The sequence below is a fragment of the Lynx canadensis genome, chromosome C1 (genome assembly GCF_007474595.2).
Source record: "Lynx canadensis isolate LIC74 chromosome C1, mLynCan4.pri.v2, whole genome shotgun sequence".
Taxonomy (NCBI): Eukaryota; Metazoa; Chordata; class Mammalia; order Carnivora; family Felidae; genus Lynx; species Lynx canadensis.
Window position 1 is genome coordinate 37,155,961 of NC_044310.1, and position 16,445 is coordinate 37,172,405.

Consider the following 16,445-nt stretch of genomic DNA (forward strand, 5'->3'; position numbering starts at 1 on the left):
TTATTCTCAGTTTTTAAGAGTCTCTTATGGTTTGCCTCCCTCCCTCTCTAACTCTTTTTCCCTTCCCCTCCCCCATGGTCTTCTGTTAAGTTTCTTAGGATCCACATAAGAGTGAAAACATATGGTATCTGTCTTTCTCTGTATGACTTATCTCACTTAGCATAACACTCCCCATGTTGCTACAAAAGGCCATATTTCATTCTTTCTCATTGCCAAGTAGTATTCCATTGTGTATATAAACCACAATTTTTTTCAATATATGAAATTTATTGTCAAATTGGTTTCCATACAACACCCAGTGCTCATCCCAAAAGGTGCCCTCCTCAATACCCATATCACGATTTCTTTATCCATTCATCAGTTGATGGACATTTAGTCTCTTTCCATAATTTGGCGATTGTTGAAAGTGCTGCTATAAACATTGGGGTACAAGCGCCCCTATGTATCAGCACTCCTGTATCCCTTGGGTAAATTCCCAGCAGTGCTATTGCTGGGTCATAGGGTAGACCTATTTTTAATTTTTTGAGGAACCTCCACACTGTTTTCCAGAGTGGCTGCACCAGTTTGCATTCCCACCAACAGTGCAAGAGGGTTCCCATTTCTCCACATCCTCTCTAGCACCTATAGTCTCCTGATTTTTCATTTTGGCCACTCTGACTAGCATGAGGTGGTATCTCAGTGTGGTTTTGATTTGTATTTCCCTGCTGGGGAGTGACGTTGAGCATCTTTTCATGTGCCTGTTGGCCATCTGAGTATCTTCTTTGAAAAAGTATCCATTCGTGACTTCTGCCTGTTTCTTCACTGGATTATTTATTTTTCGGGTGTGGAGTTTGGTGAGTTCTTTATAGATTTTGGATACCAGCCCTTTGTCTGATATGTCATTTGCAAATATCTTTTTCCATCTTATGTAACTTTTAAATGATTCCTCTTCTCCATTTGTATCTGTGCTAGAATTCCCCATTTGTTGGATTTTTAACTTCTTGGATTGATCCTTTATGTTGCTTATATTTTCTCTCATATTTTCTTCTTTTTTTTAAGGTTCATTTATTTTTCTTAGTAATCTCTATATCCAGTGTGGGGCTTGAACTCACAACCCCAAGATCGAGAGTCCCATGCTCCTCTGACTGAGCCAGCCAGGCTCCCCATTCTCTCATATTTTCTACCTCCTCATCTTTTTGTTTCACTCTCTGAAAAATGTCCTTTGTCTATTCCCATTATATATATTTATATTATATAAAAATTACATATATAACTTAATTTACATGATATTATATAAGTTATTTATATAATTAACATATACATAAATATAACATTTTTTTTCAAAAGTTCTCTTTGGTTCTTTTTCCTTCATACCATCCAGTTTTTATTTTATGGGTACAACATGTCCTTGAATCTATGTGAGGATCTTAATAGAGTGTAAACTTTTTTTTTAGTTCTCTGTTCCTTGCATTATTTCCATTTCCTCTGAGGTCATTTTATTTGTTTGTCTTGTGCTCAGTTTGGAGGTTTTCCTCAAATGTGTGGTAATCTTTGGCTGTCCATTCATATTTAAGAATGAAGAACTGAAAAGCTACTTCCTCCCCCCACTCCCACCCCAATCCCAGAACGTGAGGGTCCTTCGTCTGGGGACATTAGATTTCTCCAGAAACTGCCCACTCCCACTTGGAGAGTAGACCCTGACCTCTTGGTGGTCTGTGCCCAGGTGTGGGGAGGCACTGTCCAGTGTACAGATTTTCATTTAATCTGCTGATTTAAGCTCTGTGTTTTGCTGGGGCTGCCAAGAGGCTGGTGCTGCCTCTTTCCGTGGCTGTATCTTCTCTGCATGCTCTGTGCCAAGGCTTTCTCTGTCCTACTGCATTAGTTACCACCCTTCCATCTGCTTTCTGTTGTCCTGACATTTGTTGAGTATCTCCCCTACTGATGATGCCTCACCCATTATTTTTATTGTTGTGGGTTCATATCCTTTTTATTTCTTAACAATCATTTTAGAAGGCTCTCAAGAGAAAGGGGAATAAAACAAGCCATCAGTTTAACATCCCCAGTGACATGTCAGCCCAAGGTCTTATTTTCTGGGTACAACGTTATTTTATGGGATTATCTTATTACCACACTGGCCCAGTTGTGAGGTCCTCGAGGTGTGTTTGAGGACTCCTGTGCTCGCTCCTTCATCTCCAAGCTTCAGACACCTCTTCTTCACCTTTCCAGGCTCTTTCCTCCACCGGGAAGGACTGTAGACCTCTTTACTCTGAGTGTGCGTGTCAGGTGAGAGCTTCTGGGAACATAGTTCTTATTGGTTCTCACCTAACAAATGAAGAGTGAATGGTGGTATTTCAGTTCTAGAACTTGGTTTGGGAAAGCTATATCTCAGGCATACACACGGTTTTTATAGGTCTTGAGCCCCTAAAATGATCTCATATTTCTCCCTGGTGATGACAGCACAAGTGTGAAAGTCCCAAAGGGCTGAGACAGGCTGACTGTGGCTGCAGAGACGTTGCTGCTACTCCACACTACATCCTCTGTCTCCAGACCTGGAAGTGCACTTTGTGGTCACTGAGGGCCATTGCTGTCCCTGACCTATAAGGCTGGTTGCCTGGAGGTGGCTCTGCATCCTGGGTCTCCATGGGACAGACTATTTAGCCAGGATGTTATCCCTTATACTGGGACACAGGACTCCCTGAGTCCCAGAAGCTTCCACCTAGATGATCCCCTGCAAACAGGATCCCACCAGCCATCCTGGTTTGCCCTGTACTGAAGGGCCTCTCAGGATGTGAAAGGTCCAGTGCTAAAACCAGAAAGTCCTGGACAAACTAGTTAAAATTGGTCACCCTACCTGCAGAGGACTGTTCCCTGTCCCAACCTCAGACTTCCATAGAGAAAGGTTTGGGGCCTCACAGACCGCTGTAAGCAATTGTTTGGGGATCCCAGCTAGTGTCCTCTCACCAGCTCCCAAATTACAGACCACTCCCACCTCTTCCCCATCACTGAGCTGCACAGGACAGTCCAGCTTCTCCCAGGCCAGGAGCCCCTCCTCGGTCTCCCTCACAGGGCCCCGCAGCTCTGCTTTTGCCCCCAGACATGGAAGGGTCACAGCCAGAGGCAGCCATGTCCGCCAGAAAATGCTTTCCTGATACTTCCCCCTCAGTGGTCTCAGCAACAACATTCGGAACCACACAAAACCAAGTGGGTTACTTTTCTGCCTCTCAATGAATAATTTGATAAAGTAGTCATGATTAAAGACCACTTATTCTGTGGTCTCATGCTAAGCTCTTACTATGTATCATATCATTGAGTTCTCAGAATGGCCTTAGAGGCAAATGTTATTATTCCTATTTTACAGATGAGGAAGTTGAAGCTCGGAGAGGTTAACTTGCTCAGACTCACACAGCTAGTAGTAATTGCAGAAATAGAACTCAAACCTAAGAGTGTCTGATGCCAAAGAGTAAGAACTTGAGATGGTCTTAAAATATCCAGTTTAAGTCCATCTTCTCTTAGGAAGTCTTCCCTGGTCATGTTTGCCTCCTGCTCCACATTTGGACAGAAAATCCAGCTCACGATGGCTTAAACTTTTAGGACATTATTTGTTTACTTGAGAAGTACAGAAACGGTACTGGGCTGGCACAGTGGCTTATAGGTAACAAGTACCATAACTCTTTCCAGCTAACCACATCATGGTCTTCAGGGTGTGGGGATGGTAGACTGCATTTTCCAAAGATGGACAGAGCAGTATCTCCCATACTGCCTGCTTTTCTGCAATGTCACCTTGTCATTCGCTCACCTAGAGATAGAGTCTAGTTCTCTCTTCTCCCTTGAATCTAAGCTGGCCTTAATAATGCGCCTAACCTGGGGCACCTGGGTGGCTCAGTTGGTTGAGCATCCGAATTTGGCTCAGGTCATGATCCCACGGTTCATGGGTTCGAGCCCTGCATCGGGCTGTGTGCTGACAGCTCAGAGCCTGGAGCCCGCTTCAGATTCTGTGTCTCCCTCTCTCTCTGCCCCTCCCCAGCTCATGCTCTGTCTCTCAAAAATGAATAAACATTAAAAAAATTATTTAAAAAAATTTGCTTAACCAATAGAACATGGTGGAAATAACATTTTGAACTTTCAAGGTTACATCATAAGCCTTGCAGCATCTGTCTGAGCCTCTTAAAATGATTAGTGCTTGAACACTTGCCCTCAGAAACCAGCAAGCAGCCTGGGGCGCCTGGGTGGCTCAGTCAGTTAAGCATTGACATCAGCTCAAGTCATGATCTTGTGGTCTGTGAGTTTGAACCCCATGTTGGGCTCTGTGCTGACAGCTCAGAGCCTGGAGCCTGCTTCAGATTCTCTGTCTTCCTCTCTCCCTGCCCTTCCCCTACTCATGCTCGTGCTCTCTCTCTCTTTTTCAAAAATAATAAACATTAAAAAATTTTTAAAAAAGAAACCAACAGCCATGGTGTGGGACACCCAAGCCACATGGAGAATCTCTGTGCAGGTGTCCTGGTCAACAGCCCTAGCTAAGCTCCCACTGGACATCCAGCATCAACTGCCAGCTATGTGAGTGAGCCACCAGGACATCCAACCCCCACCTCTATCAGACTGCAACCACATAAGAGACCTCAAGTAAGAGCCATCTAGTTGAGTCCAGTCAACATATAAAATGGTGAAAGATAATAATGGATTGATCCTTTAAGATACTGAATTTTGGGGTGATTTGTTATGCAGCAGTAGATGACTGGAGCAGTTAGTTTTCTTCTTCTAGTTTGTTGCCTCAAGTTACAAGATGGTTGCCTCAGCTCCACACATTGCTACAAACACTCACAGCTAAAAGCAGAAGTGAGGGAGTAAGTATGGAGCAAAGGCATTCTTCTTAAGTGACTCGAAGGCGTAAGAAAATCTACCAGAAGTCCCCCAGCAAAATCCCCCACTTATCCCATCAGCCAGAACTGGGTCATGTAGTCTCTCCTAACCACTAGAGAGGTTTTGCAGAGCCTCGTTAGTGGGAGGTAGGTGAAGGAAAAGGAGGCTGGGAATGACTGTTGGGTGGACACCAACAGTGTCTGCCATACTTGTTGACACTGGTGGTTGTTCAAGGAGAAAGAAGAGTCAGGTGGAAAAAGTGAGCCCGTGCTAAAGAAGGAGCCTTCACTGCTCCTCCTAGGAGCAAGCAAAGCTGCCAGTGGGAACAGGTTTACTAAAAACGCTTTCTTCAGATGGAAAGCCTGGTGTAATGGCTAGAGTTTTACTCTGGAAGGCAGAACCTGGCTCTACTGCTTGCTAGTGGTGCAGGATTGGTGGGTTGGTTCCCCATTCTGTGCCTCAGTTTCCTCATCTATACACTGCAAGGTTTCCCTCCAACTCCTTCCGACTAGGAGAAGAAGCCAGGCCAGAAGGGAAGTGTTGGATGCTTCACACGTGTGGAGGCTAACGCGCTGCCCAAGCCAAGCTCAGCAGAGCCTGCCTCTGGCCACAGATGTTGGGATTTGCCAAACAAACCCTAATCACTTAATGAGAAACGAAAATGGTGCCTGGTTCCTCCACTTAATTGCCCCTTTGAAAACAACACACGGGAGATTTATAGTAATCACCATAATCGCCTCATAAAAACCCGAGAATTTAAAGACTGACACGCCTCATTTCTGGGAGGAATTAGAGGCAAAAATTAAGGCAAGGAATTCCTGGCCTGCTTTGGCCTCAGCTCGCTGGGAATCCAGGACTCTGCCCATAGAGAGCCTGCCACTCTGGACAGCCTCCTGGTCCCAGCCAAACATCACTCCAAACGCTCTGCTGCCAGTGTCTCCTGCAGCCTCAGCTGTCACTTGTACCACCCAAGGCAGGAACCACATGTACCCGGAAGGCTCGACAGCCCCGAGGGTCAGATGAAGGTCCTGGAGGAGGAGACAGGACCCTTGCTGCACCCACTTGCAGCTAGAGCTAGAGGACAGGAGCCGAGGGACACATAGGCTGTCCCTCACCCATGAAAGCCACAGCTTCTAGTTCTCCTGAGGCCACCGGGCCCGACTTGCATATCTCCCGTGACAAGGCATTCTTATGACCTCCTGGGACATTTACTAAGATACCCTGCCAGAAGGAAGGTTCACACTCTGCTAAGTGGTATTTGTTCCCTTTCACGTTTTTATAACTGGGCTCAGAAGCACTGAGCGTCAAGGTTAGAAGCGTCCTCTGGGTTTGCCTCTCCAGCTTCTTCCTTTGATAGCAATTCTTTCTTTCTTCCTTCTCACTCTTTGCTCAATCAAAAATACCTATTTGATCCCTGAGGGGCCTTGAAACTATCAGTTCTTCCCAAGGTAGCCAGAGTGGTCCTTTTAAATATATTTTTTAATGTTTATTTATTTATTTTTAGAGGGAGGGCAAGAGAGAGAGAGAATCCCAGGCAGGCTCCCCACTGTCAGCAAAGAGCCCAATGTAGGGCCTGAACTCACAAACCACAAGATCATGACCTGAGATGTAATCAAGAGTCGGATGCTTAATCGACTGAGCCACCCAGGCGCCGCCACAGTTGTCCTTTTAAAACCTAAGTCAGATCAACTGACTTGTCTGTCACTCTCCAGTGGCTTCCCAACTCAAAGGGAAGGGGAAGACTTTATGGTATCTGCACTGCTCTCATGCCCTGCCCTTAGACACTTTGCTCCAGCCTTGCTGTTGTTCCTGGAAAATGCCAGGGACCCCACCCGACCGCACCTCAGAACTTTGGTAACTTGCTGTTACCACTGTCCGGAATGCCCTTCCCTCATATATTCAAAGGGCTCTGTCCTTACCTCCTTCCAGGCCCTTCCTCCCCTCCCTGCATAAAATTGCACCCCTACTCTTTCTATTACCCCCGCTATTTTATTTCTGTCCATCATGCTTAATACCTTCTAAGACGTAATACACTATAAGATTTGCTGATTGTCTATGCTTGGAGGGAAGTTCCAAAAGGCAGGGAACTTTATCTTTTTTTTTTTCACTATTGAATCCCAAACACCTAGTACAATGGCTGTCACAGAATGGTGCTCAATAGATTCTTGTTGAGTGAGTAACAAATGGGGATAGAGCGGTGACAAAGAGAAAGCCCCTCCCCTCGTGAAACTTATAGCCCAATGGCAGAGGCAGACATCAGGAACACCGTCACCCACAGGACTAGATGCTAGAAAGAAAGGGGCAGCTGTGACGAGGGTAATCTGACTGTGGTCCAGCGGGGCCAGGCTATGGACATCTGGAGAGCCGTTTGCGAGAGAGTCGAACGCGAAGGGGGCTGAGGGTTTAAGGCCATGAAGCTTTGGGAAGAAAGGGTGCTGCTTCTACACTCTCTAACAGCAATGGGACTCCATGATGACAGGGTGGCATCTGCCAGCTGAGTTCATGTCCCCCCTGGGCCGTGCCCCAGCCCTTCACCCTGGGGCAAGCAGCTTCAGTGCCTGGATACTTGCCACGGAGAAGGGGTAATAGCTCCCAGGCTTGTCGCGAGGAACAGATGAAATATGTGTCAGAGCCGGAACCTGCAGGTACAGAGTGCTCGCTTACGTCCTGCTCCTTTCCTCTTTGCCAAGCCTTTAACAGCCAGTCTCTTCATCTGCCCTGCCAATCTCGCTCCCGGCCCCTCGTGAGCCTTGGGGTGTATCAGCCTGGATGTAAAACTACAGATTAACAGAGATCAGCCAGATCTTTGCGGAGCATCATTTGACAGAAGATTTGACTGATCTCTACTGTGCCCCAGGCCCTCCTGGGCTCCAGGCCAAACTGGGTTGGCTTTGGAGCTATTGACTATATAGCCCATCAGCCTCCGGGCCTGATGCCTGTTGGCCCAGAGGACCATGTGACTAGAATGAAGAGTAGGGGTCAGGGGTGGCTGACACAGCTGGGCCTGTAAAGCTGCCAGCTGCTTTGCTCTTGGGGGAGCCCTCCTCGACTCACAACCTAGAGAGCTCCCGGCACATACCTGCGCACGCACATACCTGTGCACGCACATACCCGTGCACGCACATACCTGTGCAGTACAGTGCTATCCATACACAGCTCCCAACTCCTCAGCTCCCTGTGTGAGGACAGACTCTCTACCCCCTCAAACTCTGCTCTCCCTCCTGATTAGTAAGTGGGGGAGGGAGGCTGGTAAGGAGGCAGCAAACACATCACTTCTTCCTGTGCTTAGTATGGACAGTGGATATGTAGAGGTGTTTAGCAAATTCTTCCCATTGTGAGCCAGCCCCAGCATTGGGCAACAGAGAAGCAATGAATCCGATCTGAGTTCCTGGCCTCAGGGTTCACGTTCTAGTAGGGACAGCAGATACTTGCACAGATCAGTATAATAGAAACTACACAGTAGAGGGTCCAAGTGAGAACCCATAGAAAGAGAGCCTGGATTTCACTTTGGGGGTTTGGGGATGGTGACAGGACAAGCTCTTTGGATAAGGAGGACTTGGAGGTGCACTGAGGTTTGATAAAGGGCTTCTCGGCTACTATACCTACAGAAATGGAGGCACAGAGGTGGGAGAGTGAGGGGCAGGGCAGGAAATGGTGAACTGACTGATGTCATGCTAGATAGAGCCCGGGGTGGGGGGTAGAATTGCTTTCACTGCAATGATTTGGTTTGTAACCAGCCCTTAGAAGTGCTTAATGCTTCCCAATCCCTCTCTCCACCTGTCTAGTAGTACCTTGGATGGCTTTGGATGGTTCCTGGGGAGCAGAAGACCACCATCTTTCTTGTTTACTACTTCACCTCCCTGCTTGGCCACACACTCAATTCCTTCAAATCAGCCTCCCTTTTATCACCTCGAGTGCCCCCTGGGAAGCACTCCACCTCTTCTCTCCCTGCTTACACGACTCTCATCCTTCAAGGACAGAGGAGTCCTGCTTGCTCCAGGGACACCCTCTGACCACTCCAGCCCACAGTGGCCTCCTCGTCAGACCACTTAAAATGACTGAGGTAACCCTGCAGCTTCATGCAATGACCCCCTTTCCAGTAAACGCTTTGCCACATGCTATATTAGGATGCTATTTTTACAACAAGAAATCCACTTGACTCTAGGATGGGGAATTGATTGCAAGGAACTTGGAATCTCAAGCAACCTGATACAGGAAAGGACTTGACCTGGCTCAGCAATCCAGGGGGTGGCATCTCCCTGCTTCTGTCTCTGCCTCTGTTCTGTTCTCTTCCCAGACTGGCCTTCTCTGCCTTCTATCGGATGGGTGGGGGCGGCAACGTGACTGCTCACAGCACCTGACAGGTCCAGCCATGTGAAAAGAATCTCCAAATTCCCAAGAGAAGGTGATTGGCCCAAATGAAGCAGGTGTCCCACACTGGCCCAGTTGGCTTTGGGAAAGGGAATGGGGTCACACAGTAGCTGCCAGGCTACTCCTTTGGGAGTCATTCCCCATAGTCATCAGGCCCTGGGCTGTTCTGAGAGAAGGAAAATTGTCATGAGCAGGGAAAATACCCCAAAGATGTCTATTACTTATCTGTAATGTAATGTGACTAAATGCTTGTGAGTTCCTATTCCAGACTATTCTATTGACCTCCTTTGTGACTTGAGGCAAGTCCTTCCCTTCTTGGGCTGTAGTTTTCACTGTGCATGGGGAAGGGTGGGGCTAAGTGTTCTGTTGGGCTCCTTAAGTCTCTGGGACTTTGGGCCAATTACTTACTTTCTCCGAACCTCTGCTTTTTCATCTGGGAGCAAAACAGCAGCAACAATATCCATCTCACAGAGTAATTGGAAGACAGTACGCATGAGATTATCTAACATAGGCTGGTACTGAGATGCTCCAGAAATGCTAGTGCCTCTAGTAGATATAAATTGGGGTGGCCTCCAAGCTCACAGTGATTTCCCCTGGTGGTCCTGGCCATGATACCCCATGTGTTTGGGAGAATTGTTTCTTCTCTAGCTGGGAGCTGCCACCCTCCAACAGTGATTTGTCAAGGGGACAGCACGTCCCAAATCGGATCCCTTGGAATGCTTCTCTGGGGCTCTCTTTTCCAACTGCAGCTCTTCTGTCCCCATTTGCAAAATTCTAAGGACGGGACCATAAAGCTGCCAACAGCCAGGCCCCCAAACTCATGGAGAAAGTGGTCTGCGAAACGGAAGCCAGTATGAAGAGGATGTTTGAGTTCTCGGTTCCGAACATCTCAAAATCCTGTTTCACCCTTACCATAATTTATGAGAGGGTACATGCTCCTCATTTATCTAAAGTTGGTTTCAGTTGGTATTCTGTTACTTGCAAGCAACGACCCCTGATAATACATCTCCCTCCCTGTCCAAGCCTCAGAAGCCTTACCTATAAGATGCTGGGGCCACAGCCCGCCTCTTCATCTGGGATGTTCTACCACTGCATTCATCAATTCCTTCATTTCATCCATTACTTATCTGTAATGTAATGTAATGTCAGTCAGTCAGCATCTGTAATGTCAGTCAGTCAGCATCCGTGCTGCAACTGTTCTGTCCCTGGCCCCATGTTGGATGCTAAGAGTCACTCTAGAGGAATAATTCACACCGCCAGTTCCCCAGACTCACAGAATTAGGGGGAGCTGAGCAAGCATTCAGTACTGAGTATGGTAACGGCTGTGATGGAGGGAAGCATGGGCATTGTGGGGAAGTCAGAGAAGGAGTCACAGGTCCATTTGGAATGCTTCCTGGAGGAGGTGGCATGAGCTGAGTTTTCCAGATGGGGGTGGGAGCAGAGAGAGGAGGAAGGGCATTCCAGGCAGAAGAAGCTAACTCTGTAAGGGCCCAAAGGGGAATGAGGGAAAGCAGCAGCCTGGGGCTGGAGGGAAGGGACACAAGCGATGAATGGATTTGTATTTTCCACCCATGCAACTTCTGGGGGAAAAAACAATAACTAAGCCTCCATTTTTGAAGCTTGGAAAGTCCCCGGGGTGGAGTCTTTGAACAGGGATGAGAAGAAGTGACTCTTGACCACAGTAAAGCACTGGAGCAAATGATCCTTTCTCCAGTAGGCTGCCGCACTGGACGTTGGTCCCGCCAGGACAGCCATGCTCGCAGCTGCATCCAGCGGCCCATGCTAGGCTGTTGTTGGATCCACCTAAAAATAGGAAGGCAGGGAGCCTAACGCCAAGCAGACGGCAGGAGAGCAGCCCAGGCGGGCCAGGGAGGAGCGCAAACATCCCCCCCTCCTAGGAAACATACTCATTACATTCTGAGCAAAGGCGGTTCACAATGCATCCTGGAGAAAATATGCAGTTATTGCCCCCAAACATGCCAAAGCTCGACTAATGACTGCACGCCTGCTCCAAAGGCTTAAACTATTCCAGATGCTGCTTCTTGCCTCTGGGAGACTGCTTCCTTCTCCCAGCCTGAGGTTCTGGACTCTTCCTTGGGTTCTAGTCCTCTGGGAGACATACAGTTGGCTGAGGGTCTTGGGGTAAGTGATCGCCCTCTCTGGGTCTCCTAGGGGCAATCTACAGGATCTTTGCCTTAACCGACTGTTGTGGAGACTATGCCTACCTGCCTGATGGGGCGGTGGGGGAGGGTGCCAGGTGGGAAGCCCAGAGCCAGGACTCTAGGCGATTTGGGGTGAGGCGAGGGGTTCTGAACTTGAGTGTGTTCAGTTTCTGCATCTATCAGATGGTGATAATCCGTAGGGAAACAGTAATTAGAAGACTCAAATCTCCAAGCACACTCAGGGATGGCTACCACCGGACAGCACCGAAGCTTGGACCTGTCTTCCGGCTGAGTGACCCCGGGGAGCTCCCTCCCCCTCTGTGAGCCTCCCTTCCGTCATCTGTGAACCGGGGATGGCTGCTGGTTAAATAACTCATGCATGCTTATTGTCTATTTTTTTTAAATTTAATCAACCCATTTGAGCAGATGATACACTCACGTGATTCCAAGTTCAAAAGATGCAAATGGCGCAGAGTTAGTCTCCCTCTCACTCCTGCTCCATAACTACACCGTTTTCTTCCACTGAGGCAGCCACTGCTATTGGTTTCTGGTGTATTAAATATGGATAAATTAAAAGGATTTTTACTGCAGTATTCACACACACACACACACACACACGCAGCCAAGTGACCATCTCAAAAACACAATTCAGGGGCGCCTGGGTGGCGCAGTCGGTTAAGCGTCCGACTTCAGCCAGGTCACGATCTCGCGGTCCGTGAGTTCGAGCCCCGCGTCGGGCTCTGGGCTGATGGCTCAGAGCCTGGAGCCTGTTTCCGATTCTGTGTCTCCCTCTCTCTCTACCCCTCCCCCGTTCATGCTCTGTTTCTCTCTGTCCCAAAAATAAATAAACGTTGAAAAAACACAATTCAGTGAATAATGAGCATAGTTCTAATTCTCAAAAAGAAAAAAGGAAAAATCACCTGAGACTCATCACCTAAAGATAAAATTGTTGATATTTTGGTGTATTTTTCTTCCTGTTCCTTTTCTATGTGTGTATATACATACACATTGGAACCATGCCATGTATCTTCTGTACGCTGGTTTGTCGTTGTTGTTGTTTTGCTTTTGTTTTTTTAGAGAGAGAGAGAAAGCATGAGCGGGGGGGTGGGCGGGGAAGGTCAGAGGGAGAGAGAGGCAATCTTAAGCAGGCTCCACGCTCAGCACAGAGCCTGATGCGGGGCTCTCGGATGCTCAACCGACTGAGCCACCCAGGCACCCCATACCCTGTTTCATGTATTTAACACATATCATGAACGCTTCTTCAGGTCACTAAAAATTCCTCAAAATTGGTCTTTCAATGTTTGCCTATGTTTCAAGGAATGGACCCTACTTTTTACTGTAGAACATCAGGTTCAATTTCCCGTATTACAAATGACAGTCATGAGCACCCTTGAGCATGCATGGTGCAGCACATTCCTCTGGATGAACTCCTAGCAGGGGAATCACTGAGTCAAACAGTATGAACTATAGCACTATAGCTCAGGAGAAAGTGTGCAGGGTCGGCCCGATGCACAGAACTGCTGTGCTAGAGGTGTTCTGTAAGGCTCTGGCCTTGTGCTGGGCACAGACACGGGGCTCCATGGTGAGCCAAGTGGCTGCATAGAAAGAACAGGTAAATGCTTGCTCCTCCTCTTCCTAGAGCTCTACACTCTAGGCCCTCCCTCCCTGGGGTGGTCGTCTTCTTCTTTTTTAAATTTTTTTAAATGTTTATTTATTTTTGAGAAAGACAGCGGGAGCGGGAGAGAAAGCATGAGCGGGGCAGGGACAGAGAGAGGGAGACACAGAATCTGACGCAGGCTCCAGGCTCCGAGCTGTCAGCACAGAGCCCGACGTGGGGCTCGAACTCACAAACCGAGAGATTGTGACCTGAGCCAGAGTTGGACGCTTAACCGACTGAGCCACCCAGGCGCCATCCCCACTTTTTTTTTTTTTTACAAAATTTTAAATTTTATTTATTTTGGGGGGGAGGGGCAGAGAGAGATGGAGTCTTCTGACAGCCACAAAAAAGGGGCTCTGTCTAATCTGAGCTTTATCATTCTAATCATTGGAGACTTGTCAAGTGAATGTTTAACAGCTGGCTTTCTGGGGGAGGGAGGTGGCAGTAGGTTCTGATTGGTAGCACTGGCCCATTTCCATGGTGTAAAACCTCCCACTGTGACCATTGTCAAACTGCCAACACGTCATCGTCATCGTCATCAAAAGCAGTGTTGGGATGAGATGCACCTAATCTCATAGGCTGTCTGGAGCTGACTTGTCCTTCCATCTGTCCAAGTTGCCCTCTTGCCCCTCTTCTTCCTCTTCCCCATTCATCCCCCAACCTGAGGATCATCCAGAGTGATAGGGATTGAATATTTTTTGGGGGGAGGTGGGTGTTGCTAAAGAATGAGAACATCCTGAAGAAGGAGAAACTGAGACTTCAGGAGGTCCAGATGATTGTCCCAGGGCACCCAGCCAGATGATGTTTCACAGGGTGTCAGTCCCTGCTCCGTGCTTGGGACACTTCTCAGATGGGAGCCCATGCTTCCTACTGCAGAAATACACTGCCTTTTCTAACACTCTTCCTCTTTGGTGACTCTGGCACTGGATCCACAAGAGTATGAGTCCCAAGCTTTGCCCTTCAGGAGCTGAGAGCCAAGTGGGGAGGCAGAGACACATGGGAGGTTTATGCAAGGCAGGGGGTGAGTGCCTTACAGGAGCTCCCCTGTTCATTTGACTCCAGTCTGGGCTTCCCTTCTTCTCTCTTCTCACCTTGTAACAGACATTGTTGAGGGCTCCAATTCCTCCTTCCTGAGGGAACCCGGTTTTTCCGTATCTACTCTCATGCAGCAGCCTGTTTTGTGGGCAAGCGACCCATCCTCAGTTCTGGGAGTGGGTAAGGTCTGATTAGTCTTGATCAAACCTGTAATTTATTTTTCCTTGCCAGAGATTGTTTAGGAACAGGAGGTGATCCAATTCTGGCCAATGAGAGCTGAGGAGACACAGCCCGGGTGGTGAGACAACCTCTCTTCTTCTGGATACTTGGAACTCAGTGTTTGGGTGTTGTAATTGTCTTGTCGCCAGGCTGAAGATGAAGCCAACCCATGAGGGACAGCAGAGCCAAAAGAATTACAGAAAAGGAGAGCCAGAGCCCTAACTGCAGCCTGCCTCTGACCTTCTTGTTAGGGAAAAAATATATAGATATATTTCCTTCCAGCCTAAATCATTTTGAGTTGATGTTTTCTGTTACATGAAGCCAAAAACATCCTAAATGATAAAACACTTCCAGTCCATCATCTGCATTACAAAGGTACTGGTTATTATACAACAGGGATCTTATCATACCACTTCCTGACTCTAGTTTTTCAATGGCTTCTGTAGAAAGTTAGGATAAGGGCGCCTGGGTGGCTCAGTTGGTTAAGCGTCCAACTCTTGATTTCAGCTCAGGTCATGATCTCACGGTTCACCAAGACTGAGCTCTGCATTGGGCTCCGCACTGACAGTGTGGAGCCTGCCTGGGACTCTCTCTCTCTCTCTCTGACCCTCCCCTGCTTGTGCTCTGTCTCTCGAAATAAATAAATAAACGTGAAAAAAAGGAAGTTATGATAAAATCTTTGTTCAGTGTCTCCTTTCCCTGCATAACGCCCACCTACCTCCCAGAAAATGTCAGGCCCTGCGGGTGGCACACTTGGTCTTCATCACTGGCTCCCTAGTGCCTGGCGTAGAGTCTGTTGCAAGGCAGGTACTTAATAAATACTGTTGAATAAGTGCAGAGGAGAGGAGCTAGGGCTGGGGGGTGGTCAGAGTTCTAGGCTTCATTTTTGGCTTTGCGCTGACTTATTTTGGGACTTTGGGTGCATCTCTCTCCTGTCTGGACCTCAATATCCAAAACTGTAAAGAAGGCATATCAGACTAAAGCAGTAGCTTAAGAGTGGGGTTTAGGGGACCCTGGGTGGCTCAGTCAGTTAAATGTCCGTCCTCGGCCCAGGTCATGATCTCACGGTTTGTGAGTTCAAGCCCCACGTCGGGCTCTGTGCTGACAGCTCAGAGCCTGGAGCCTGCTTTGGATTCTGTGTCTCCCTCTCTCTCTGCCCCTTCCCCACTCATACTCTCTGTCTCTTTCTCTCTCAAAAATAAATAAACATTAAAAAAATTTTTAAAAAAAAGAGTGGGCTTTAAAACTACCCCTCAGTGACTCCATATAATAGCAGTTGTGCTTTTAGTGTCCACTGATGCAAAGCTTTATTTTAAAATTTTTTCTTAATGTTTATTTATTTTTTTACATGTTTATTTATTTTTTTACAGACAGAGACAGACAGAGTGCAAGCAGGGGAGGGGTGGAGAGAGAGACGGAGACACAGAATCCGGAGCAGGCTGGGCTATCAGCACAGAGCCAGATGCAGGGCTCGAACTCATGAGCTGAGTTGTGACATCATGACCTTAGCCCAAGTCAGACGCTCAACCAACTGAGTCACCCAGGCGCTCCGGAAAGCTTTACAATGCGGGTACTTGTCTGTCACAGCAGCATCCATGGCCATTTGAAAAGCCTTCATACTTGTGTGTAAGACACACCGTCTATCCTCCTTATAGACAGCACTGGGTGCCATGTGGTTTCCAGATGCCTTACTTGAGCTAAGGGGCCCACAGGCTGGGAACACTGGCCTGGACCATCACAGAGTTCTTCAGGCACTAGGGGCTTATGCATCTGGCAGGGGCCACAGCAGTTATAGCTCTTGCTCAGGGTCACACAGCAATTAGTGGTGGATTCAAACTCACTCTTCTCCGGCCTGGGTTCCTTTGGCTCAGTCAGTCTGGCTGATAGCACCAGTCCCCCTCAGCTTCCCTGGAAACGAGAAGCAGGGAGGCCGGTGAGCCCTGAGATTGCCTAGGGTGGGGGGACGAGGTAGATGGCAGAACACACAACGCTGACAGCCCGAAATGACAGGAAACATACTTCAGATGCCGGGGGTGTGGTTTAGGAGCGGCTGGAATTACACCCTCAGGGCTGAGCCAACATTGTCTGAGTCTGAGCCTGAACCGGGTCTGGACCCTGCAGAGGCAGGGACAGCGTGGGGGGTCTCGGCCCAGGGCTGCGGAGCT

At 48.1% G+C, this 16,445-nt stretch overlaps 1 long non-coding RNA gene across 1 annotated transcript; it reads right to left on the reverse strand.

Annotated features, from left to right (window-relative positions):
- Positions 1-1,619: 1,619 nt before the first annotated feature.
- On the reverse strand, positions 1,620-16,191 carry LOC115521377. Its single transcript, XR_004343928.1, has 4 exons — positions 16,122-16,191; positions 11,809-11,916; positions 10,246-10,334; positions 1,620-2,301 (listed from the first exon to the last, which is right to left on the reverse strand). It is a non-coding gene; the product is annotated as an uncharacterized LOC115521377 (long non-coding RNA).
- Positions 16,192-16,445: the final 254 nt, after the last annotated feature.